Source organism: Hyperolius riggenbachi, chromosome 8, assembly GCF_040937935.1.
Source record: "Hyperolius riggenbachi isolate aHypRig1 chromosome 8, aHypRig1.pri, whole genome shotgun sequence".
NCBI classification, from domain to species: domain Eukaryota; kingdom Metazoa; phylum Chordata; class Amphibia; order Anura; family Hyperoliidae; genus Hyperolius; species Hyperolius riggenbachi.
In genome coordinates, this window is record NC_090653.1 from 41827850 (window position 1) to 41847897 (window position 20048).

Genomic DNA, 20048 nt, shown 5'->3' on the forward strand with positions numbered 1-20048 from the left:
AAGTACTCAAAATAATTTTGACAGTCCCCTTTCACCAACCTTTTTTTTTTTTTTGTACTTTCTCAATTGCAGAGTCCTAAAAAGTTATTTTAAACAGATGAAAAAGTATCTCTTAGGAGAAAAAGTCCGGAGGAAAAGTGAATTGAATAAGGGTCATAGATTTGGGCAGATGTGGATGCTTGTATGCACTGAAATGCTGCGTAACATGTTGGCACTACACAAATACAGGAAATAATATGGAAATGAGATAATACATGAAAAAACAACTTTAGTTTCTGCTGGGATTTGCGGTCTGCAGACGCGGGTGGAAGAGGAGGCTGAAATGATGGACAGAGTTTGGAAAGACAGAGCAGGATAGAGAGAGAGAGTAATCAGAGGAGGGGGCAGATTGCTGAAAGGGGGGGAGAGAGAGAGAGGAGTCAGCGGACAGAAAGGGGTGTACGACGCATTGATGTCATTACAGATGTGTATCAGAAATTTCACCATGACATCATAAGTTGGACCTATCTCTCCCTCCCTTCTGCCTTCCTCACTCTCTCCATCTGTCAGTCATCCAAGCAGTACACAGGCAGTCAGACAAGGGATAACAGCAATCCCCATCCACACACAGGACCGGGAGCTGCGGAGACAGCTTGCTGCTCGGAGACTGCGAACATCTGTCACCGGGACAACCCTGTCCACTGCAGGAGAGCGGAGAGACAGCTGCAGGTACAGCAAGTGGCAGCTGCAGAACCCACCAACAGCAGGAGAGAGTGTCCAGCACAGCACATCTGCAGAGGTACGTCTCCTTATCACCAGTACTAAAAGCAGGACGTTTTCATTCAGGATGATACCATTTATTGGCTAACTTTAAAGAAAGGAAGCTTTCGGCTAATCGCTCTTCTTCAGACTCTCTTCCTTTTGACTGACAGTATAAGAACGCTCAGCTTGTATACATTTGAACATCAGAAGGAGATAATGTACCATAATGTGATATATGTGTAGATGGACTATAACCTGCTAATAGAGTTGTATGCCTGTTTGTAGAAAGGGCACACATGGTGTGGTTCAGTTTATGTATGAATGATCCGATTTTGCCTTTAATCAGTAAGGGCTCAAAACCACTAGAGCGTTTTTGTGAGCGTTTAGGGAGAGATTCAAACCGCTAGCGATTTCCCTAAACGCTCAGCTAATGTTAACGGGTGGGCCTAATTCAACCAGAGTGATTGCGATTAGCAAATTGCAAAACGCAGGACATGCAGCATTTTTCGTGTTTAGCGTTAGAGTCTCTGCAATGTAAAGTATATAAACGCTGGCGTAATCGCTCATCAAAACCTGCACAGAGCGATTTTGCTATAGTTTTGAAATGACTGCACACTGTAAACAAATTAAAATTAATTAAAAGGACCTATCAGAATTAAAAACTCTAATCGCTACACAATCGCTGGCAAAACGCTTACACTTTTTAAAATCGCTACCCAAATCGCCAGAAAACGCTAATGAAATTGCTTCTAAAACGCTAGCGATTAGCGATAGCGATTTGTAGTGGGTTCCAGGCCTCAGAATGATAACGTCTTATTTCTGATTACATTTATTGAAGTCAGTATTGAGATGATCATTAGTCAGTCGCCTCCTGCTTCACATCATTGTGAACTAATGTCTGGTACACACCATGCAATTTCCTGTCAGATAGACGGGTTCGAATCGATTATTTCCGACAGGTCCGATCTGATTTTCGATTGTTTTTCTGATCGATTTTCCGATCACTTCTATACAACACCGATCAGAAAAACTATTGGAAATCAGACCGGACCTGTTGGAAATAATCGTTTTGACCCATCTGACGGGAAATTGCGCGGTGTGTACCAAGTATATGGTTCCACCTAAACCATGCAAGGGACTACAAAGTCAAGGACAGAAGAAACAAGAGTAGCAAAAAATGTGCGAGATGTCAAAAGAGGATGAATTCCTATTTCTGATTGGTTGCTGTGAGTTAAGCAAAGTGTTAATTGTACTGAACTCCGTCCAGTTGAATGCTTGGGGATAACACAGAACTGAGTAAGCGTGTCTTGTAGAGATAGTTTTATGCTCTGGTTACTGTACCAGCGGAATCTGACACCGTGCTGATATCAGCAGTACTTTCAAGATACCGATATAGTATGGACACTCACAGTACACATATACCGACAGATATACAAGTGTGTGTGTGTTGTGCCAGCCAGGGCACTATCTGCACAGTTTGCATGTTCTCCCCGTGTCTGTTTGGGGTTCCCCCAGACACTCTGGTTTCCTCCCATCCCAAAAACATACAGATAAGTTAATTGGCTTCCCCCTAAATTGGCTCTAGACTACGATACATACAGTTCATAGACATATAACTATAGGGTAGGGATTAGATTGTGAGTCCCTCTGAGGGACAGTTAAGTGACTAGACAATATACTCTGTACAGCGCTGCGGAAGATGTTGCCGCTATACATTTAAATAATAATAATAGTACACATACATACACTGTATATATACTGTATATTCTCTATTTGCAATATATATATTTATATTTAGTTTATTTATATTGTGTCACCATCTTCCACAGTTCTTTGCTAAGCCCATAGTCTTGTCATTAACTCTCTCACAGAAGAGCTTGCAATCTGATGTCCCTGTCATAGTCTGGAACCAATTTGGAGGGTAACCGATGAAAATATCGGGATGTTTTTTAGATGTGGGATGAATCTGGGGTGTCTGGGGGGAACATACAGTCTCCATGCGGATAGCGTCCTGCCCAGGGATGGAACTTGCAAGCAGTTTGGACATGTACACACCTTTAACTGCCTGTCAGATTACCAGTCGATAAATTGGGAAATTGCATAGTGTGGTCCCAGCACTACAGTTCGAGATTTTAAATGGACTTGGTTTGATTGTATCAGTAAGTTTTTGCAAATCACCACAGTCTGATGTGTTTGGTAGTCCACAAAATGCATATGTGTGTGTGTGCCTGCAGTTGGTAGTGTGTATGTGCATGGAGTTGTGTGTGTGTGTGTGTGTGTGTGTGTGTGTGTGTCTGCAGTTGGTAGTGTATGTGCATGGAGTTGGTATTGTGTGTGTGCATGGAGTTGGTATTGTGTGTGTGTGTGTGTGTGTGTGTGTGTGTGTGTGTGTGTGTGTGTGCGCGTGCGTGCCTGCAGTTGGTAATGTGTGTGCATGGAGTTGGTAGTGTGTGTGTGTGTGCCTGCAGTTGATAGTGTGTGTGCATGGAGTTGGTATTGTGCGTGTGCATGGAGTTGGTAGTGTGTGTGTGTGTGTGTGTGCGCGCCTGCAGTTGGTAATGTGTGTGCATGGAGTTGGTATTGTGTCTGTGTGTGTGTCTGCAGTTGATAGTGTGTGTGCATGGAGTTGGTATTGTGTGTGGAGTTGGTAGTGTGTGTGCACAGAACTGGTATCTTCTCCCCATGTTTGCGCTGAGTTCCTCCAGATATTCTAGTTTCCTTTCACTTCCCCCAGGAAATTGTCCCTAGACTATGATAGGGACATTAGAAAATAAGCTGTTTAGATTTAAGGTGATTTTGTGACAGGTCTCTGTAAGATACTTTTGGTAGTTAATATACCGTAGCTCCCACTGCAGAAGTGTAAACATTTATCGGATCAATCGGTATCTGCTAGATTCAATTGGTTTATTGCTGTAGAAATAATTAGTTTCCTGACATGATTTCTGGTATCGGCACTGGCTGCTTATATTACATAAAACTATTTCTGCAATACATGATGCCTCTATTGATAATCTATTGGCAATGATTGATTTTGAAGAACTGGTCCGATCTGATTTCCATTTTTCTGATCGATTTTCTGAGCATTTCTATACAAAATTGATCAGAAACACGATAGGAAATCTTATCTGACATTTCAGAAATTATCTATGTAACCCGTCTATCTGAAGGGAAATTGTATTGTGTGTATTGGATAGAATTTGATTGCTTTGTTCTGTATCAAATAGAAGAAAATCACTGAATATTAGCCAGTTTCTGATCAACTTTGATCTATCTCAACTGTAATGGGCAAGTTCAGTACAGTCCCATGTGCTGATATCTTGTACTGCACACAAGCACTCATCAATTACAAGTGATCCCTCCCTCCCCCCTCTTTTCTCCCCACCAAAAGAGCTTCCTGTTGGTGGGGTCTGATCCTTGCCGGTGTGTTTATTTTATTTTTTTTTATTTATTTGGTTTTTTTTTTCTAATAAATTCTATTTTTTTAATTTATTTTATCATACCCCCGCCCTTCCTCCCCCTGCCAGCCAATCAGCGCGATTGGCTATCGTAGGCTTCAGCCTATGACAGCGTATCGCGTTTGTGCCTCTGGAGGGGACAGCCGAGTGACACGGCTGTCCCCTGTATAGCGCTGCCTTAGATCGCAGCGCTGCCATCCACCAGTCTCTGAGCGGCGATCGGCGCTGGGAGGCTGATGGCGGACCGGTGCTCCGTCATTCTAGCGAGGATGCGCGCGCATCTATTTGAAGAATCTAAAGATTTACAAGTCTGAACAATCTTACCAACTATCATCTAAACATAGTCTGTTTGGAGGAAGATATTTGGGCGTGTGTACGGCTGGCACACAACAAGATAACCAACTGATAACAGATGGTTTGCCAGAACCATCCGGTGGATCAACCTGCCCAACTATGGTGCAGGTTGGCCATGTGTGTACAAATCGTTACTTGTCTTGTAAACAACTTGTCGTGCGTGGGGTCATGTTGTGCGGTTAGTTGTGCATTATGTTGGACGTGTGTTTGAGCCTTTAGACATGGTGTTTGGTCTACCAGAACAGGGCTGGCAGATCATTGGATGATGAGTAATTCACCTGATGCCACCACAAATATATCGTTGCCCACAAGGGCGGCATGGTGGCTGTGGGGTGAACATTTTTGTTTTCCACCCCCAGAGTCCAGGTTCAATTTCCATTTCCAGCATTTTTTCCCATGCCCTCTCTAGTTAACCTAACGATGGCCTCTCTCCTCCCTAAAGTGTACTTATTTATTTTTAACTATGGTATTACTATTCTGGTTGGACTTGATGGATGGATGTCTTTTTTCAACCTATGTAGCCTCAAGTAACTATGTAACCCCTCTGATTTCCTTCCCCAATTTCCACCTGTGTGGACCTGCATGATCATGTGACCCCCAGTGCCATCTGACTGGACAGCTATGTATTCAAAGCTACTTCTAGATGCTTTGGCTGCGATTGGTACTGTCAGGACACCTCCTTTCCTTTCCACAACCTTCCATGCTGCATTCCAAGAACACTTCCACATTACTGCACCCCCAACTAAGGGCTGGTGCACACCAAGAGCGCTTTTAAAAAACGCTATTGCTTTAAAAAGCACTTGGCAAATGTATTTGAATGGGATGGAGCACACCAGAGCGATGTGATTTTTTTCCCAAACGCAAACTCAGGTCCTGCAGCATTTCTGCTGATTTCTGAGGTGATTCAGTCTCAACATTAAGGGCCATTCTGCACTGCTGCGGAAATCGGGCCGAATCCGCAGTTTCCCCGCAAGCAAATCGCGCGGGGAAACTCTGCTATAGGGGATAATTATGCCGCCGTCCGAATCGCTTGCCTTAGCGATTTGGACGACATTGCAGCATTTTTTGTGCGTTAGGCAGCGAATCCCATAGCCATGCATGGCACAGCTTCTGGGATTCATCTACGTATTCACAGACCAGGAAGTGCTGCCGCGCGTCTTGCAGCCGCTAGTGGAAACGGGCCCTAAGTATAGGAATGTGGAAGATCGCTCTGAAAAGCACTAGATCAGAGCGATTTTCCAAGTGTTTTTGTGTCAAAACCAGTACACTAGCAGCTGTACTGTATCTATAAAAAAAAATTAAATAAAATGCTACACAAAACGCTCCAAAACTCACTTGGTATAGATAAAAAAATCGCTAGGCACATGCCTAGAATCGCCTTGAAAAATCACTTCAATAAGCGTTTGCGATCACGCTAGAGCTTTTTGGTGTACACTGGCCCTAAATCACATTGCTGAAATCTCATTCCTCCCCTGCCTAATTTACTAGGGGGAGGTCCCTTAGTGTAAAAGCCTTGCCCAGGCTGAAGCTTAGCCACTCCTTTTCTCCAAGACACAATGTATCACAGGGGACCCAGAAGTTTGAATGGACATAGCATGATCACATGTCCAGCACTGAGTATATCTGAATGAACCTATTTAGAGTATTTTGCACCATGGCTGCTAATGTGCCTGGAGGGGGGTGCAGGCAACAATTTTACACAGTTTGGGGCTGGAAAGGGGTGGTAAAGCTGTAGGCAGTAAGGGCTCTTTTTTTCCACTGGCATTTTGCGTGTTGCGGTTTACGATCCGATTGCGACCTCTAACAGATTGCAAAACGCAGGGTACAGTGAAACTAATGGAAATGTCAGCAGCCATTTCCATCAATGCAGTCCAATTGTGTAGCGATTTTGTCCCGAATGCAATTGTCGCCCTGATACCTTTGCATGCGATTAAGCTCCTCTACTGTGTATAGTAGCTGAATCGTAATCACAGTAGTGGAAATTAATGGGAAATGCGATTGCAACAAAGCTGCAATCGTGTTTCATAGCGGAAAAAACCCTGATACATTATAGATAGGAATGGAAACTTAGTTATTGATAACACAGAGGACTCTTGAGCTTATACAAATATTTGGGAGGCCAAGCCAGCAGTATGTCTTTATAAAAACCGGATCATCCACAAGGCAATTCTAGACAGCTTCCTAGGGCCTGTAGAGAGTCTAGGGGTCTGGGGGATGCTAGCTCCCACTAAATCTAACTAAAAAAGCCAGGTGACCATCAGCACTGGGCAAAAAGTGCTATCTTGCCCAGAGCCCCATTTCATCTCTTTCTGCTCTTCAATCCTTTTCTGGTCTTCATTACTGAATTCCTATTAATGGGTAGAAGAAGAGGAATAGCACGATAGGACAGGTGTCTCATCAGAAACTTAAGTACTTTAGCAGCTCTTGCGCTGTCCTCAATACAAGGTTTATCACACAGATCGGAATTTTTGTTCGTTTACATTGGCAGAGTTTTTCGGCCCTTATGTTTCGGCATGGATTTGTTTGGCACATAGAGTATCATTATGAGAACTGACATCTGTGAAAGCATTCATGAGATGATACATCTGTGAATATCTTCTCTGGAGATGTATTGATGATGTCTTCACTCTGAAAGTTTGGGATTAGAATGAGGTTAGGGGTTTGGCCTAGAGCTCAGGTTGAGGATAAAGTTTGGTTTAGGTGTTACCTTGTGGTTTGTAGTGTAGTTTAAGTGGAGGCTGATGTTCTGGTTTGGTTTAAGAGTTCTGCTGGGCACATCCACAAGGTGAAACTTGGCCAAGGCATGATGCTGGATCTTTAAGCGATGGCCGTGTGCCAGTGCACACCTCCTTAGCTTACTCGCCTTCTCTTTCCATAGCGACAGTACTATGACCACGTCTATACAGCTCTCACTTCCGGTAGTCACTTGTAGGCTCAAGCTCATTCCTGACGGGTAACACAAGACGTTCATATGTAATGCACCTTTACAGTGAGGACATAGGTTCTGTTTGGGAGGTAAAGTATTTCTGAACTCAGGAACAGTTTAGCAAACAAAAGCTACACCTATGTTCTCCACATACAGAAGATTCCACACTTACCTTTGTAGTACAGGAGTTAACTGATGTTAACTAGATAAGGGTTTGGTTTAGGGGTTATGTTGATGATGGGATTTGGTTTAGGAGTTATGCTGATGTAAGGGTTTGGTTTGGAGTTATGTTGATTTTAGGCTTTGGTTTAGGAGGTATGCCGATGGTAGCATTTGGTTTAGGAGTTATCTTGATGTAAGGGTTTGGTTTAGGGTTTATGTTGATGTTATGGTTTGGTTTAGGAGTTATGATGATGTTAATGTTTGATTTATGAGTGATGATGTTGAATGTTGTTTAGGAGTCATGTTGATAGGGTTTAGTTTAGGATTTATGTTGATGTTATGATTTGGTTTAGGCGTTATGATGTTAATGTTTGATTTAGGAGTTATGATGATTTTGAATGTTGGTTTAGGAGTCATGTTGATGTTAGGGTTCGGCTTTGGAATTACGATGATGTTAGTGTTTTGTTTAGTAGTTATGATGATACTGGGGTTTGGTTTAGGAGTTGCATTGATGATAGGGTTTGGTTTAGGAGTTTGGTTACGTAACTGTAATGATGTTAGGATTTAGTTAAGGAGTTATGCTGATGTTATGGTGTTGTTTAGTAGTTATGATGATAGGGATTGCTATGGGTTTTATGTTGATGTTAGCATCTGGTTCAGATACTATGTTGATGTTAGGGTTTGGTTTAGAGGTTGAATTAAAGTTAAAAGCTTCACTAAAGGGTTACATCTGGTGTTAGGTTGATGCTAGTATTTGGGTTTGGGGGTTACTTATGCTGATGATAGAAAGTTAATGGTGGAGGTTGGTTTGAGCGGTAGGTTGAAGTTATGGATTTGGCTTAGTGTTAGGTTAAGATTATGGATTTGGTTAAGGGTTAGATTAATGCTACAGACTGAGTGTGTGTGTGTGTGTGTGTGTATGTATGTACAGTGTGTGTGTGTGTGTGTGTGCGTGTGTGTGTTTTTGTGTGTGTGTGTGTATGTATGTACAGTGTGTGTGTGTGTGTGTATGTATGTATGTACAGTGCGTGTGTGTGTGTGTGTGTGTGTATGTATGTACTGTGTGTGTGTGTATGTATGTACTGTGTGTGTGTGTGTGTGTGTGTGTGTGTGTGTATGTATGTACAGTGTGTGTGTGTGCGTGTGTGTGTTTTTGTGTGTGTGTGTGTGTGTATGTATGTACAGTGTGTGTGTGTGTGTGTGTGTGTGTGTGTGTGTGTGTGTGTGTGTGTGTGTGTGTGTGTGTGTGTGTGTGTGTGTGTGTGTGTGTGGTTTGATGGTAGGGGCTGCTTGCGGGTTAAGTTGATGCTAGAGATGTAAATCGTGGGATAAGTTGATGCCAGGGGCTTTTTTAGAGGTTGTATTGAGGATATGGATTTTGTTTTGGATTAATCTGAGGTAATGGATTTGATTTGGGGCTAGGCTGAAGTTAGGTATCAACAAGCAGCTCACGGAGTCACGGTAGCTAAAACAATGGAGATTATAGAAGCTCTGAGAAAAGGTACAGAGATGTATCGGGAAAGTGTTTCAAAGCAGTCTCTTAAACTCTGGGGTACCAGCAAACCAGAACAAGAGCCATTGGCCTCAATTCACTAAAATCATGCTAGAGATAATAAGGCAAGAGAAAACTTACCGCCACACAGTGAGAGAGTTATCTTATCTCTTCATTCCTTACGTTACCTCCTCTGTAGTTAAATTACCTCCTCTGTAGTTAAATTACCTCCTCTGTAGTTATTTTCAGAATTCTGGAGCTATTTTAAGGATTGAAGAGTTAACTTTAGAGATCTCACCTTAGCTTAAAGACAGAAGAGTTAATTTTAGGTTTGCCTGAGGTAAAATGTTTCCTGAATACTACATGCCTCATCATCATGGTGATCACTCTAGAAACGTTGGAGATAAGCTTAGTGAATTGGGGCCATTGGCCTCAATTTACTAAGATCATGCTGGAGATAATAAGGCAAGAGAAAACTTGCCTCCACACAGTAAGACAGTTATCTTATCTCTGCATTCCTTTATGTTACCACCTCTGTAGTTAAGTTACCTCCTCTGTAGTTAAGTTACCTCCTCTGTAGTTATGTTCACACGCAGTTAATTAACAGGCTGAATTTTAGATTTCTGGAGTTATTTTAATTGCCGACCAGGGGATTTTTCAATGATCGGTGCTGCGTGGGCTCTACAGCCCGCAGCACCGATCAGGAGTGCAGCAGGGCGATCAGACTACCCCCCTTTTTTCCCCACTAGGGGATGTCCTGCTGGGGGGGTCTGATCGCCGCCGGCTGCATTTGCTTAGCGGGGGGGGGCTCTTTAAAGCCCCCCTCCGCAGCGTTCTCCGCCGTCTCGCCGCTCCCTCCCTCTCCCTCCCCCTGTGAGCTGCGAAGGACGGATTTCCATCCTGAGCATTGAAGGATAGGCTTCAGCCTATCATATGCCGGCGATCCCCGGCCAATCAGAGACCGGGGATCGCCAATCTGCCTTACGGTGCTGATGCGCAGCGCCGTATGATGTAAACAGCGGGGATTCCTTCCCCGCCTGTTTACATTTTGCCGGCGAGCCGCGATCGGCGGCTCTCCGGCTGTTCACGGAGACACCCTCCGTGAACTGACATGGAAAGGCCGCTCGTTCGAGCGGCCGTTGTTTCCATGGTAACCCGCAGACGACCAGTTTACGCCAATCGGCGTTAGCTGGTCGTCAAGAGGTTAAAGATTGAAGAGTTAACTTAAGAACAGAAGGTTTGCCTGAGGTAGAATGTTTCCTGAATACTACATGCCTCATCACCATGGTGATAACTCTAGAAACGTTATTAAAGACAGGAGATAAGCTTAGTGAATTGAGGCCATTATCTCCAAATTGAGATAACATGAAATAGTGGTAAATGTGCCCAAAGTTGTTAACTGTTGAGGTCACAGATGTGGCCTGGGGCTTATGGCAAGGTACAAGTTTGGTTCAGGGCTTAAGCTGAGATTATAGGTTTGGTTCAGTAATTGGGTTGCGGTATGGTTAAGGGATTGGGTTGAGGTTTGTGGTTTGGTTTTAGAGTTATAATAACATTACAAGTTTGTTAAAGAGGTTAAAATGATGACTTGGGTCTGGTAGAGGTTAGGTTGTTTTGATCAGGGGGTTAGGTTTGGTTGAGTTAAAGCTGAATTCCAGTCAGCTATATATGCAGATAGAATATACTGTAGTATGCGTGATATTTTTTACCTGCCAAAATAATGTCTAGTCAGTCTTGAAATTCAGATAGCTCCAGCTAGACCTCACAGCCAGAAACCTGAGCTCCTCCTCCTCACACCTCAGCAAACATTGGCTGGTGTGGGTTTCCTCAGGACACTCTAGTTTCCTCTCACATCCCAAAACATACAGGTAAGTTAATTGGCTTCCCATTAAATTTTCCAATAGACTACAATGGACATTTAAGTATGATAGGGATTAATAAAAAAATAATCCTAACATTTGTATAGCGCTTTTCTCCTGCCAGATTCAAAGCGCTCGAGAGCTGCAGCCACAAACTGTGCGCTCCAAAGGCCAGCCTACAGTGTTAGGGAGTCTTGCCCAAGGACTCCTTACCCAGTAATGATTCTTTGATGGGGAATAGAGTGTGAGCTCCTCCAAGGTAATTCATTGACATGGCTATGTAGTCTGTAAAGTGCTGCAGAAGATGTCAATGCCATATAAATACATAATAGTAATATATAGGAGGGCATTAGACCATAACTATCTATTATAGGGAATAGATTGTGAGCTCCTCTGAGGACAGTCAGTGACATGACTATGCACTCTGTAAAGTGCCGCAGATGATGACAGCGCTATAGAAATACATTATAATGTGGTAGGACATTAGACTGTGACTATGGTATGATTAGATTGTGAGCTCCTCTGAGGACAGTCAGTGACAGAACTATGTACTCTGTAATGTGATGCAGAAGATGTCGGTGCTATATGAATACATAATAATAATAATAATAATATGGTAGGACATTAGACTATCACTATGATAGGGAATACAGATTGTGAGCTCCTCTGAGGTCAGTCAGTGACTTGACTATATACTCCTCATACATCTTTTTACATTTTGATTTACTTCAACTTTATTTCACTTTCTCTGCCTCACACAAAAACGTTTGTGTACAAAGGATACTGTTACTATTTTGTATGTTGCCCAATATAGATATTCATAGAATGTACAGCATTGGTCTTATGATTGTCTTTTTATTGTCACACGTTTTGCTTGTTTTATTGGTTAATAAAAGTATATTGTATTTCACTCCTCTGTGCTGATTTTGGTTCACTGTACAATTATTGGTCTGTTTCCTCATAAAAATCCAATTTGCAGCACTACAACCCTATCTGTACTTCTATATCTCATCCTTAAACACGTCTGTTACTGGATTGAATGGTTTTTGTACGCTTCCCTCGAGTTCAGTTTAATGGGCCAAGCTGAGGTTTAGTGGTTAGCCTCAAGAATGTACAGTAAGATGATCCATTTTATTGGCTACGTGAGTAGATTGCACTCGCAGGCTTCTGCACCAGCCCGATGAGCCGAGCTGTCTCTGAAGGCTTGTGACTGTAATCTGTACAGCCCATAAAAGGCATAGTATAAAGTGTACCTCCGCTCACATGAAAAGGACAATAATGTTCGGCATGTGACTAGACCGATATCTCATAGCCAGTGGCGTAGCTAAGGAGCTGTGGGCACCGATGCAAGTTTTACATTGGGGCCCCCTAAGCACTCTATACATAACAATTGATATGGCGCACCAAAATCTGCCGATGGCAACTACAGTGTCAGAGGTGCAAGAACAGTTTGGTAATGATTCCCACTATTCAGAGTAGAAGTTATTATTATGAGCACAGGACCAAGAGAAAGCTAATACTGTGGTTGAGGGAGCTCCCTTTGGGGCCCCTCTGGCCCAAGGGCCCCGATGCGGTCGCTACCTCTGCACCTATTGCTACGCCCCTGCTCATAGCCTATTGTTAGTAAATCCTAAATTTGTTTATGCACAAATTGCTGTATGAGTGTCCTAATGCTGATCCTTCCCCATAGCAACAGACGGTATACCAGACGCTGATCCTTCCCCATAGCAACAGACGGTATACCAGACGCTGATCCTTCCCCACAGCAACAGACAGTATACCAGACACTGATTCTTCCCCATAGCAACAGACAGTATACCTGGTACTGATCCTTCCCATAGCAACAGATGCTATACCTGAGCTGGAAGACTCTTTGTCTACCCATACTGGGGGAGCTGCCTAATACTGGGGGCCCCTCTAGCTACCTATATTGGAAAGCTATTTATTGCTAGAGGCCCCTCTGACTAGCCATACTGGGGAGCTACCTAATACTGGGGTACCTTTGGCTACTAATGCTTGGGGTACCACTGGCAACTAATACTGGGGGGAGTTGACTAATTCTTGGATGCACCTCTGGTTACCTAAAACTGGCGTGTGTGGGAGGGCACAAAAGTGGGGCGGCCCCAAACAATATTTTGCTATGGGGCCCCATGGTTTCTAGCTACACCTCTGCTCCCCATAGAAGATTCAACACGAGATTTATCATCAAACATCTTTAATTGTGTGCTCCAAAAATTGTGACGCGTTTTGTGGGAATCAACCCGCTTCCTCAGGTAGTAAAACCGGAGCAGCTGTTCTGTAATCATGGAGGCGCCACGCTTGCTTAGATTACAGTACAGATTTGTGTTGAATCTTCTATGGGGAGGTAAGTGTTACATCCCCTCTTTCTATTCCTTTTAATTTGTTATAACTTGATTGTCGCCTGTTTCATCTGCATACTATACAGAGAGTGATCCAGCAGCACAGAATGCGAGCTTACCTTTAGATTCCCCTCTGCAAAATTCGACACAGGTTCTCTTGGAGTCAGTCGGGGCGGTCACAATTTTTAGAACATTCAAAAATGAACCTGGTACATGCCTGCGCCTAAACCGAGACAGCGCAATCCTGCGTGAAAGAATGACCTCACTTCCAAAGTCTTACTAATCATGGTCGACCCCCAGCATAGAATAGCGTAGGTGGTATTTGCATCCGGCCCCATCCCCCGCCATGCCCCTTAGCGTTAGCGAGCGTATAAAACATTCCTTTATGCCTAAATGCAGGCAGATAGTAATCCCCGAGGTCGATGAGACTCTACCTACCCTCTGTCGTCTGTGGGCCTCTTTAGATACCGTGTATATCATGGCTTTCATTAGGGCCTCGTTGGCTCGCTGTTTTCAGTTACGTCTCCATAGCAACCAGTGCAATTTTAGTGTTTGTGTACCGTAGACGCGAATAAGCGAAGATCTCCCCCTTTGAAAGCTAATCAAGATGAGCAAAAACAAGTTACTTTTGTGTACATTGGCGAGACTGTGTGTGTTCCCCTCGCGTGTTTTAAGAAAATAAAGTTTAAGCGTGGTGATCGATCTGTTTCCTGATGCGGCAAGACATACCTCATCGGGGATTAGTCCTGTCTGCGGTTGGCGGACCTTAACAGGTTAATGAGGCAAAGCGAAGCGCTATGATAATGCGTAAATTGCTCTAAAAAACACACAACCCGCCAATCGAGTTTCGCCTTCCATCAGTTCAGAGCGGTCAAAAGAGTGAGGTAATTTTGCTGACTGCCTGGTTGCTATGGATTACCCTAAAATGGTATATTGCTTGTCTGCTTTATTAAATAAAGCTGCCGATGTTTAAAATAAACACGGGGGATCGGCCTGTAATTTTTCAGTCATGATCTCTGCTTTACATCTGACATCTAACACAGATGGGTTATTAAAGTTATTTACGTACAAGGCAGGTGCGCGGGGACAGACTTCCTCACAAGTTTAACGTCAAAACAGCTGCGAAGATGTGAATAAATAAATGGAACGCACGTGAAGCAGCGGAGTGAGCCCGTGTGGCCGGCGTTCCGGGAAAGACCCCGACTTCAGGGGGATTTCGTAGCGCTTTATTATCATAATGAGAGCGTGTCATGATGGATTGGCCGTTTAACCGTAATGTAATCCAGAGCCGAAGCTGCGGATTATTAACTGGTGAGGTGCAGAAACCTACAGCAATGACTCCTCGTCACTCATCGTTTGAGCGCTGGTTATACGAAAGCGCGCGTCAGGGGGTGGGGAGGCCGGGGCCTTCGTGTTTGCGAATGATGATGAGTACGCTTTACACAGTTCATGATCTGTCAGCAGTTTTTTCCCTAGTATGTTTAACCCCTTTTGATCCATTTTTGGCGATCACTCACGTGCACCCCAGCACTTACTTTGTTGAGGGGGGAGGGGGCAGGGGTAATCCAAGGAGTGCTGCAGCGGTGAGGATCTGATAGGGTCTCTACCATGGGTGTAACTAGACTTAATAGGGCCCTCCTGCAAAAAGGATAGCATGGGGCCTCCTTGGTCCCTGAGCCGCATGCAGGTCACGTGATCGGGAGCCAGCGAAAGGCAGCAGAGAAGCAGCACCTGAAAGCAGGAGAAAATAACACACGCCCCTGTGCAGGGTTTTTGTGAGAGAACGGGGAGGTTTTTTGCTTATTGGCTGCACTTGCTGTTGGGGGGAGGAGCAGCCCCCCTGCGATGGTGGGGGTCACAGGGGTAATTGTTACACCCATGTTCTCTACCTGCTTGCAGGGAAAGGGGAGGGGTGGTTGGGACTAGTGTCAGCTAACGCACTGTAGCTCCGCCTCCTTGCACGTGCAGCAGTTTTACTATGTAATTATGCGGTGCAGCACAGAACCAGAGGGGATCAAAGTGAGTTGCTCCACATAGGCTGATGCCGTGCTGGACCAGATCCAGCAAGGGCGCCCCTGGTGGCAAGCCCAAATGTGCGCACACAATGGCCTCAATTCACTAAGCAGTTTAGATTAGTCTACTAATGGTTTTTAGTCTACTGATGGTTTGGTGTACATCAGTTGCATCAAAAAGGAATTCACTCATAATTACCGTATGTTTTAGACCTGTTTTCAGACCTGGTCTAAAACATTTGGTAATTAGGTGGGTAAAGCAGGGGAAATGATCAAAAGATGCAATTCACAAACAAGTAGCTATGACTGACAGCCACCATCTTTCATGAGCTCTCCTCTGGATACAATTAAACTCCTGCATAATTAATTCAGAAGGTTCCATCCTCACATCTAAAATACCTCACAGAATTACTTTACTGACAGAAATCAGCTGGTCTAATCTCTGTCAGAAAGAGTGGGCGTGGTTACTCCTTGTTTGCCTTTGTGAACTGTGTAATCACTGAATGTTAGACCAGGTCTAAAAACAGGTCTAAAACATTACACCAAACCATCAGTAGACTAAAAACCATCTGTAGACTAGTCTAAACTGCTTAGTGAATTGAGGCCAATATTTCAATTACATGCTGCAATGGTGAAGGATGAGGCCCATGCTGATGAAAGCGTTGGACTTATTGTGCCCATACATGGTACAATTTTTTTCTTTTTTTTTTCGATTAGATCATTTTGTTTGATTATTCTGTTAGATCTAATTTAAAGATTTTTCCAACATGGCCGATCAGATTTTTATTGAAAAACAGGATAATGGATTATTTTCTTTACTGGTCGAAAAAAAGATTTTTTTAAACTGTCATTCGATTCGAGCGTGTTGGTCGAATAAACAGGAAAATGTAAAGTATTTATTGTACCGTGTATGGGCACCATTGGTCTGACACTTCTATCTAAAGAGGCTGATGCTGTGCTAGATTCATAGCTCCCAACTGCCCCTCTTTCAGAGGGGACAGTCCCTCTTAAAGAGAAACTCCGGCCAAGAATTGAACTTTTTCCCAATCAGTAGCTAATATCCCCTTTTACATGAGAAATCTTTACCTTTTCACAAACAGACCATCAGGGGGCGCTGTATGACTGATATTGTGGTGAAACCCCTCCCACAAGAAGCTCTGAGTACCGTGGTACTTCTGGCAGTTTCCTGTCTGTGAACCCTGTTGCATTGTGGGAAATAGCTGTTTACAGCTGTTTCCAACTGCCAAAACAGCATGCAGCAGCTACATCACTTGCCAGCAGTAAAAATGTCACCATGTAATAAATGTCAGAATGTAAATTAGGGAGAGGAAAGCTTTTACAATGGGCAAACACTGACTAAATCATTTATATATAATTATTGTAAAAATGAAGCACTTTTTTTATTACATTATTTTCACTGGAGTTCCTCTTTAAGGGACCCAATCTCTCTGTCCCTCTTTTCCTCATTGTCCCTCTTTCGGGACTGATGTGCAGACCTATGGAAATATATATATTTTTCTACTGTCAGAACTGGGAGGGATCACTGTAAGAAGAAAATGGTGAGCTTCTGAGAGGAACTGACAGTGAGGTGAGTATGTAATATTCATTTGCAGCTACATCATGTGTTTATTTAAATAATTTGACTCCGTTCAGGTTCCCTTTAAAAGGACCACACCAGCAAATCTGACAGAACCTACAGGTTTTGGACTAGTCCATCTCTTCATGGGGGTTCTCAGGGTTTTCTTGATTTTCAAAAGCATTCCCTGAATGGCAGTTGCTCAGTCCAACTGCCAAAACGGTGTGCAAGTGAGCAGGGAGGCTTGCATTTTACTATTTGGCGGTTAAACTGCTGTTAAGGAAATGGTTTTGCAAACAAAGAAAACCCTGATAATCCCCCATGAGGAGATGGGCTAGTCCAAAACCTGTCGGTTCTGTCAGATTTGATCTGCTTGCTTTTTTCCCTGGAGTGGCCCTTTAACTGTATTTCTCTATTTCTTGGTAGCTACACACTGCACTCTGCCTCTTATTTCCCTGTAGAGAAGCCTTGTCAAGGGGTCAAGAACCCTGGCAGTGCAGAGACCACATCTTGTCCCATAAGGCATTGCAGCAAGTCTGTGTCAGTGACTTGGGGGAGGCAGAGAGCAGATTAAATATTGGCTTGGCATAAGTACATTGAACTGAAACAAAGTAACGAGAATAATTGTCTCATAGTTGCTGCATTTTGCTAAGCAAGAAATATATAAACTTTTTCTTTTTCTTACAGTTAATTAGGAAAGCTCTCTATACCTCATTTGTGTACTCGTGTAACGGAAAACAGGTCTCCGGGGAGCGTGATTTGGCCAGAGGACTGGCAGCGGGATTTATTGTAGAGAGTTGGCCGGGAAGGACATCATAGTCCACTTGGCAGGCTGTGACGCGCATTACAGTGCTGTGTCCCTATAGCTGCATGCAGATAATCTGCTGCCGGCCATTAGGGTTAACTATGTTGGAGCTCCGGATGTCAGCAAGCGTCCAACACCCCTCTGAAAAACTAAGCCCTTTCCATGATCTTCATATTGCTTTCATAGTTGCAGCTGTTGCGGCCAAAACACTTTATTGCTCTTTTGTTTAAATGATAAAAAAAAAGGCTACGAGGTATATTAGTGCTACAAAAGTCATTCTGTAATTAATGCTATGAAAAAGAGTCCCTGTCTGCTTTTCTTTGCAGAATAAATGTCTAAACTGAAATCGCAATTTTCTCAAATTATGAAATCGGTACTTTTTAGTGCTCTCTATAAAGTAAAGCTCGTTCACGTTTTTGCAGTACACTTTCATATTTTCAGCTTTGTAAAGTCTGAAAGCAGCAGGAACAGCTATACTATCCCAGAAAAAAAACACATATATAAGTACTTGTTCTACTTACATAACATGTGTATTGTAATGTCCATGTTTTGATTTCAGTGAAAGTTATATAGTAAATAAAGAGAAAACTGTTCCAGGCATTTTCCATCTTTACTACCTCTGAATGAAGCCAATCCTGATGTTATTTCCTCCTTTACTCTTTTGTTCTCCTAGAAACTGCACTGTTATATCTAGCTTGCTTTGTAAATGTTTGTGAGCACAGCATAGATTGTATCCCTACCCCCCAATAGGTAGTATAATTGCCCCCAGTATAGGTAGCCTGGAGGTGGTAGCAGTCAGGAAGGGGGGCACAGCGGAGCTCACCTGGGGCTCCCCTGACCGAGGCCCTCCGTCCGTGCCCCCCCCCTCCAGCTATTTGGCCAGCATTACGTTAAGAGAGGAGCAGGGAGGAAATTACTCACCTCCTTCCGGTCCAGGCGTTGTGTTCCACCACTCTTGTCACTTCCGGCAATGCTGTCGACTGTACTGCGGAAGTACAGTGGGCAGCATTGCAGGAAGTGACGCTAGCACTGGAACGCCACACCTGGACCAGAAGGAGGTGAGTAATACTTCCCCGCTCCTCTCTGACCGTAATGCTGGTCAAATAGCTGGAATGGGAGCATGAATGGGGGAGCCCTAGGTGAGGGAGGTCTGACCCCCCTCCCCACCGCTGTGCCCGCTGCTGCTTCCCCCTTCCCCTTCCTGGCTGCTCCACCCACGGCCAGGCAGGCGCCCCTCCCCCCCCCCCCCCCCCCCCACACACACACACACACACTCACTTCTGCCACCTGAGGAACCTGCCTCACCCCGCCTCTTGGGTGGCCCGGGGCTGCCTGTCGGCCCTTCGCCTCCCTGCATAGCAACAGTGCGTGTTGTCAGATGCACAGCTGACTCTGCATCTGTACAGCCTTGTCCCAGTGACATGACCCAAGGGATCAGCTCCCTATCCCCGTTGGGTGACATCAGTTACAGTACATGTGTGTATACACGGCATCGCTCATCCCTACTCCCCACTTCCCACCTTCCCATTGGCATAGAAAGACAGGTTTGAGTTCTAGAATAGCCTAGTAGTCCAAGCTGTTTCTTTAGTGTTGTATGTGGTGACATCATCGTGCGAGCACGGAACTCTGGGAACAAGAAAAGAGTAGCAGCAAATGAGGTGTGAGGAGCGGGAGGCAGGAGGAGGAGATCAGGAAGACCTTAGACACAATTGCGATTACAGAACGCTTAAAAAAATGCTAGCGCTTTTGTTTGCGATTTTGCCACTTAAAAGTGGAGTTGCATGCAGGGCGATTGCAATTTTGTCAAATCACAATCGCTCCTGTGGAGTCAGATCCAATCACTTTCAGCTGCGAAGCGCTTTGGAATCAGCGGCGATTCCTAGAAAGCGTAAATCGATGAGGGGAATGTGACTGTTAATATCTGAGCACCGAGATCCCGGCATCAGTACCCAGTGTGTCGCCGTTCGGCTGGCGTGCGCTAGCATACAGAAGGGCATAACGTGTCATGTCAGTTCTTTACGAGGGACTCATAATAGCAGCAGGCTGTCGTCCTGGACACGCCGCCCGCGTTATGTAACCGAAACAGGACCACGACAGCCAGAAATATGATTAGAGGTAACGGAATGCCATAGTCATAATAAGGAAAAAGGGGCTCATCAGTGAACTGTTTATACGGCAGTCATGACACCTCGTTAGTTATACTTACGTGGCAATTACACTGGAGTGACACCACATTATCCCGTCAGGCGGCAGGAAAACGCTCTTCCACGCTGCGCACGCTTTCTTCTCCGCTATATTGTTACAAG

The 20048-nt window shown here is 44.2% G+C and overlaps 1 protein-coding gene across 2 annotated transcripts in view; it reads left to right on the forward strand.

Moving 5' to 3' along the window:
• Nucleotides 1-514: 514 nt before the first annotated feature.
• Nucleotides 515-20048, forward strand: part of TNXB (tenascin XB) — a 168387-nt gene continuing 148853 nt past the window's right edge. Inside the window, exon 1 of one of the 2 annotated variants that reach the window (XM_068250294.1) lies at nucleotides 515-778. The gene's annotated coding sequence lies outside the window, so the exon portion shown is untranslated. The remainder of the gene's footprint in view (nucleotides 779-20048) is intronic. The other variant, XM_068250295.1, reaches the window with a different exon arrangement.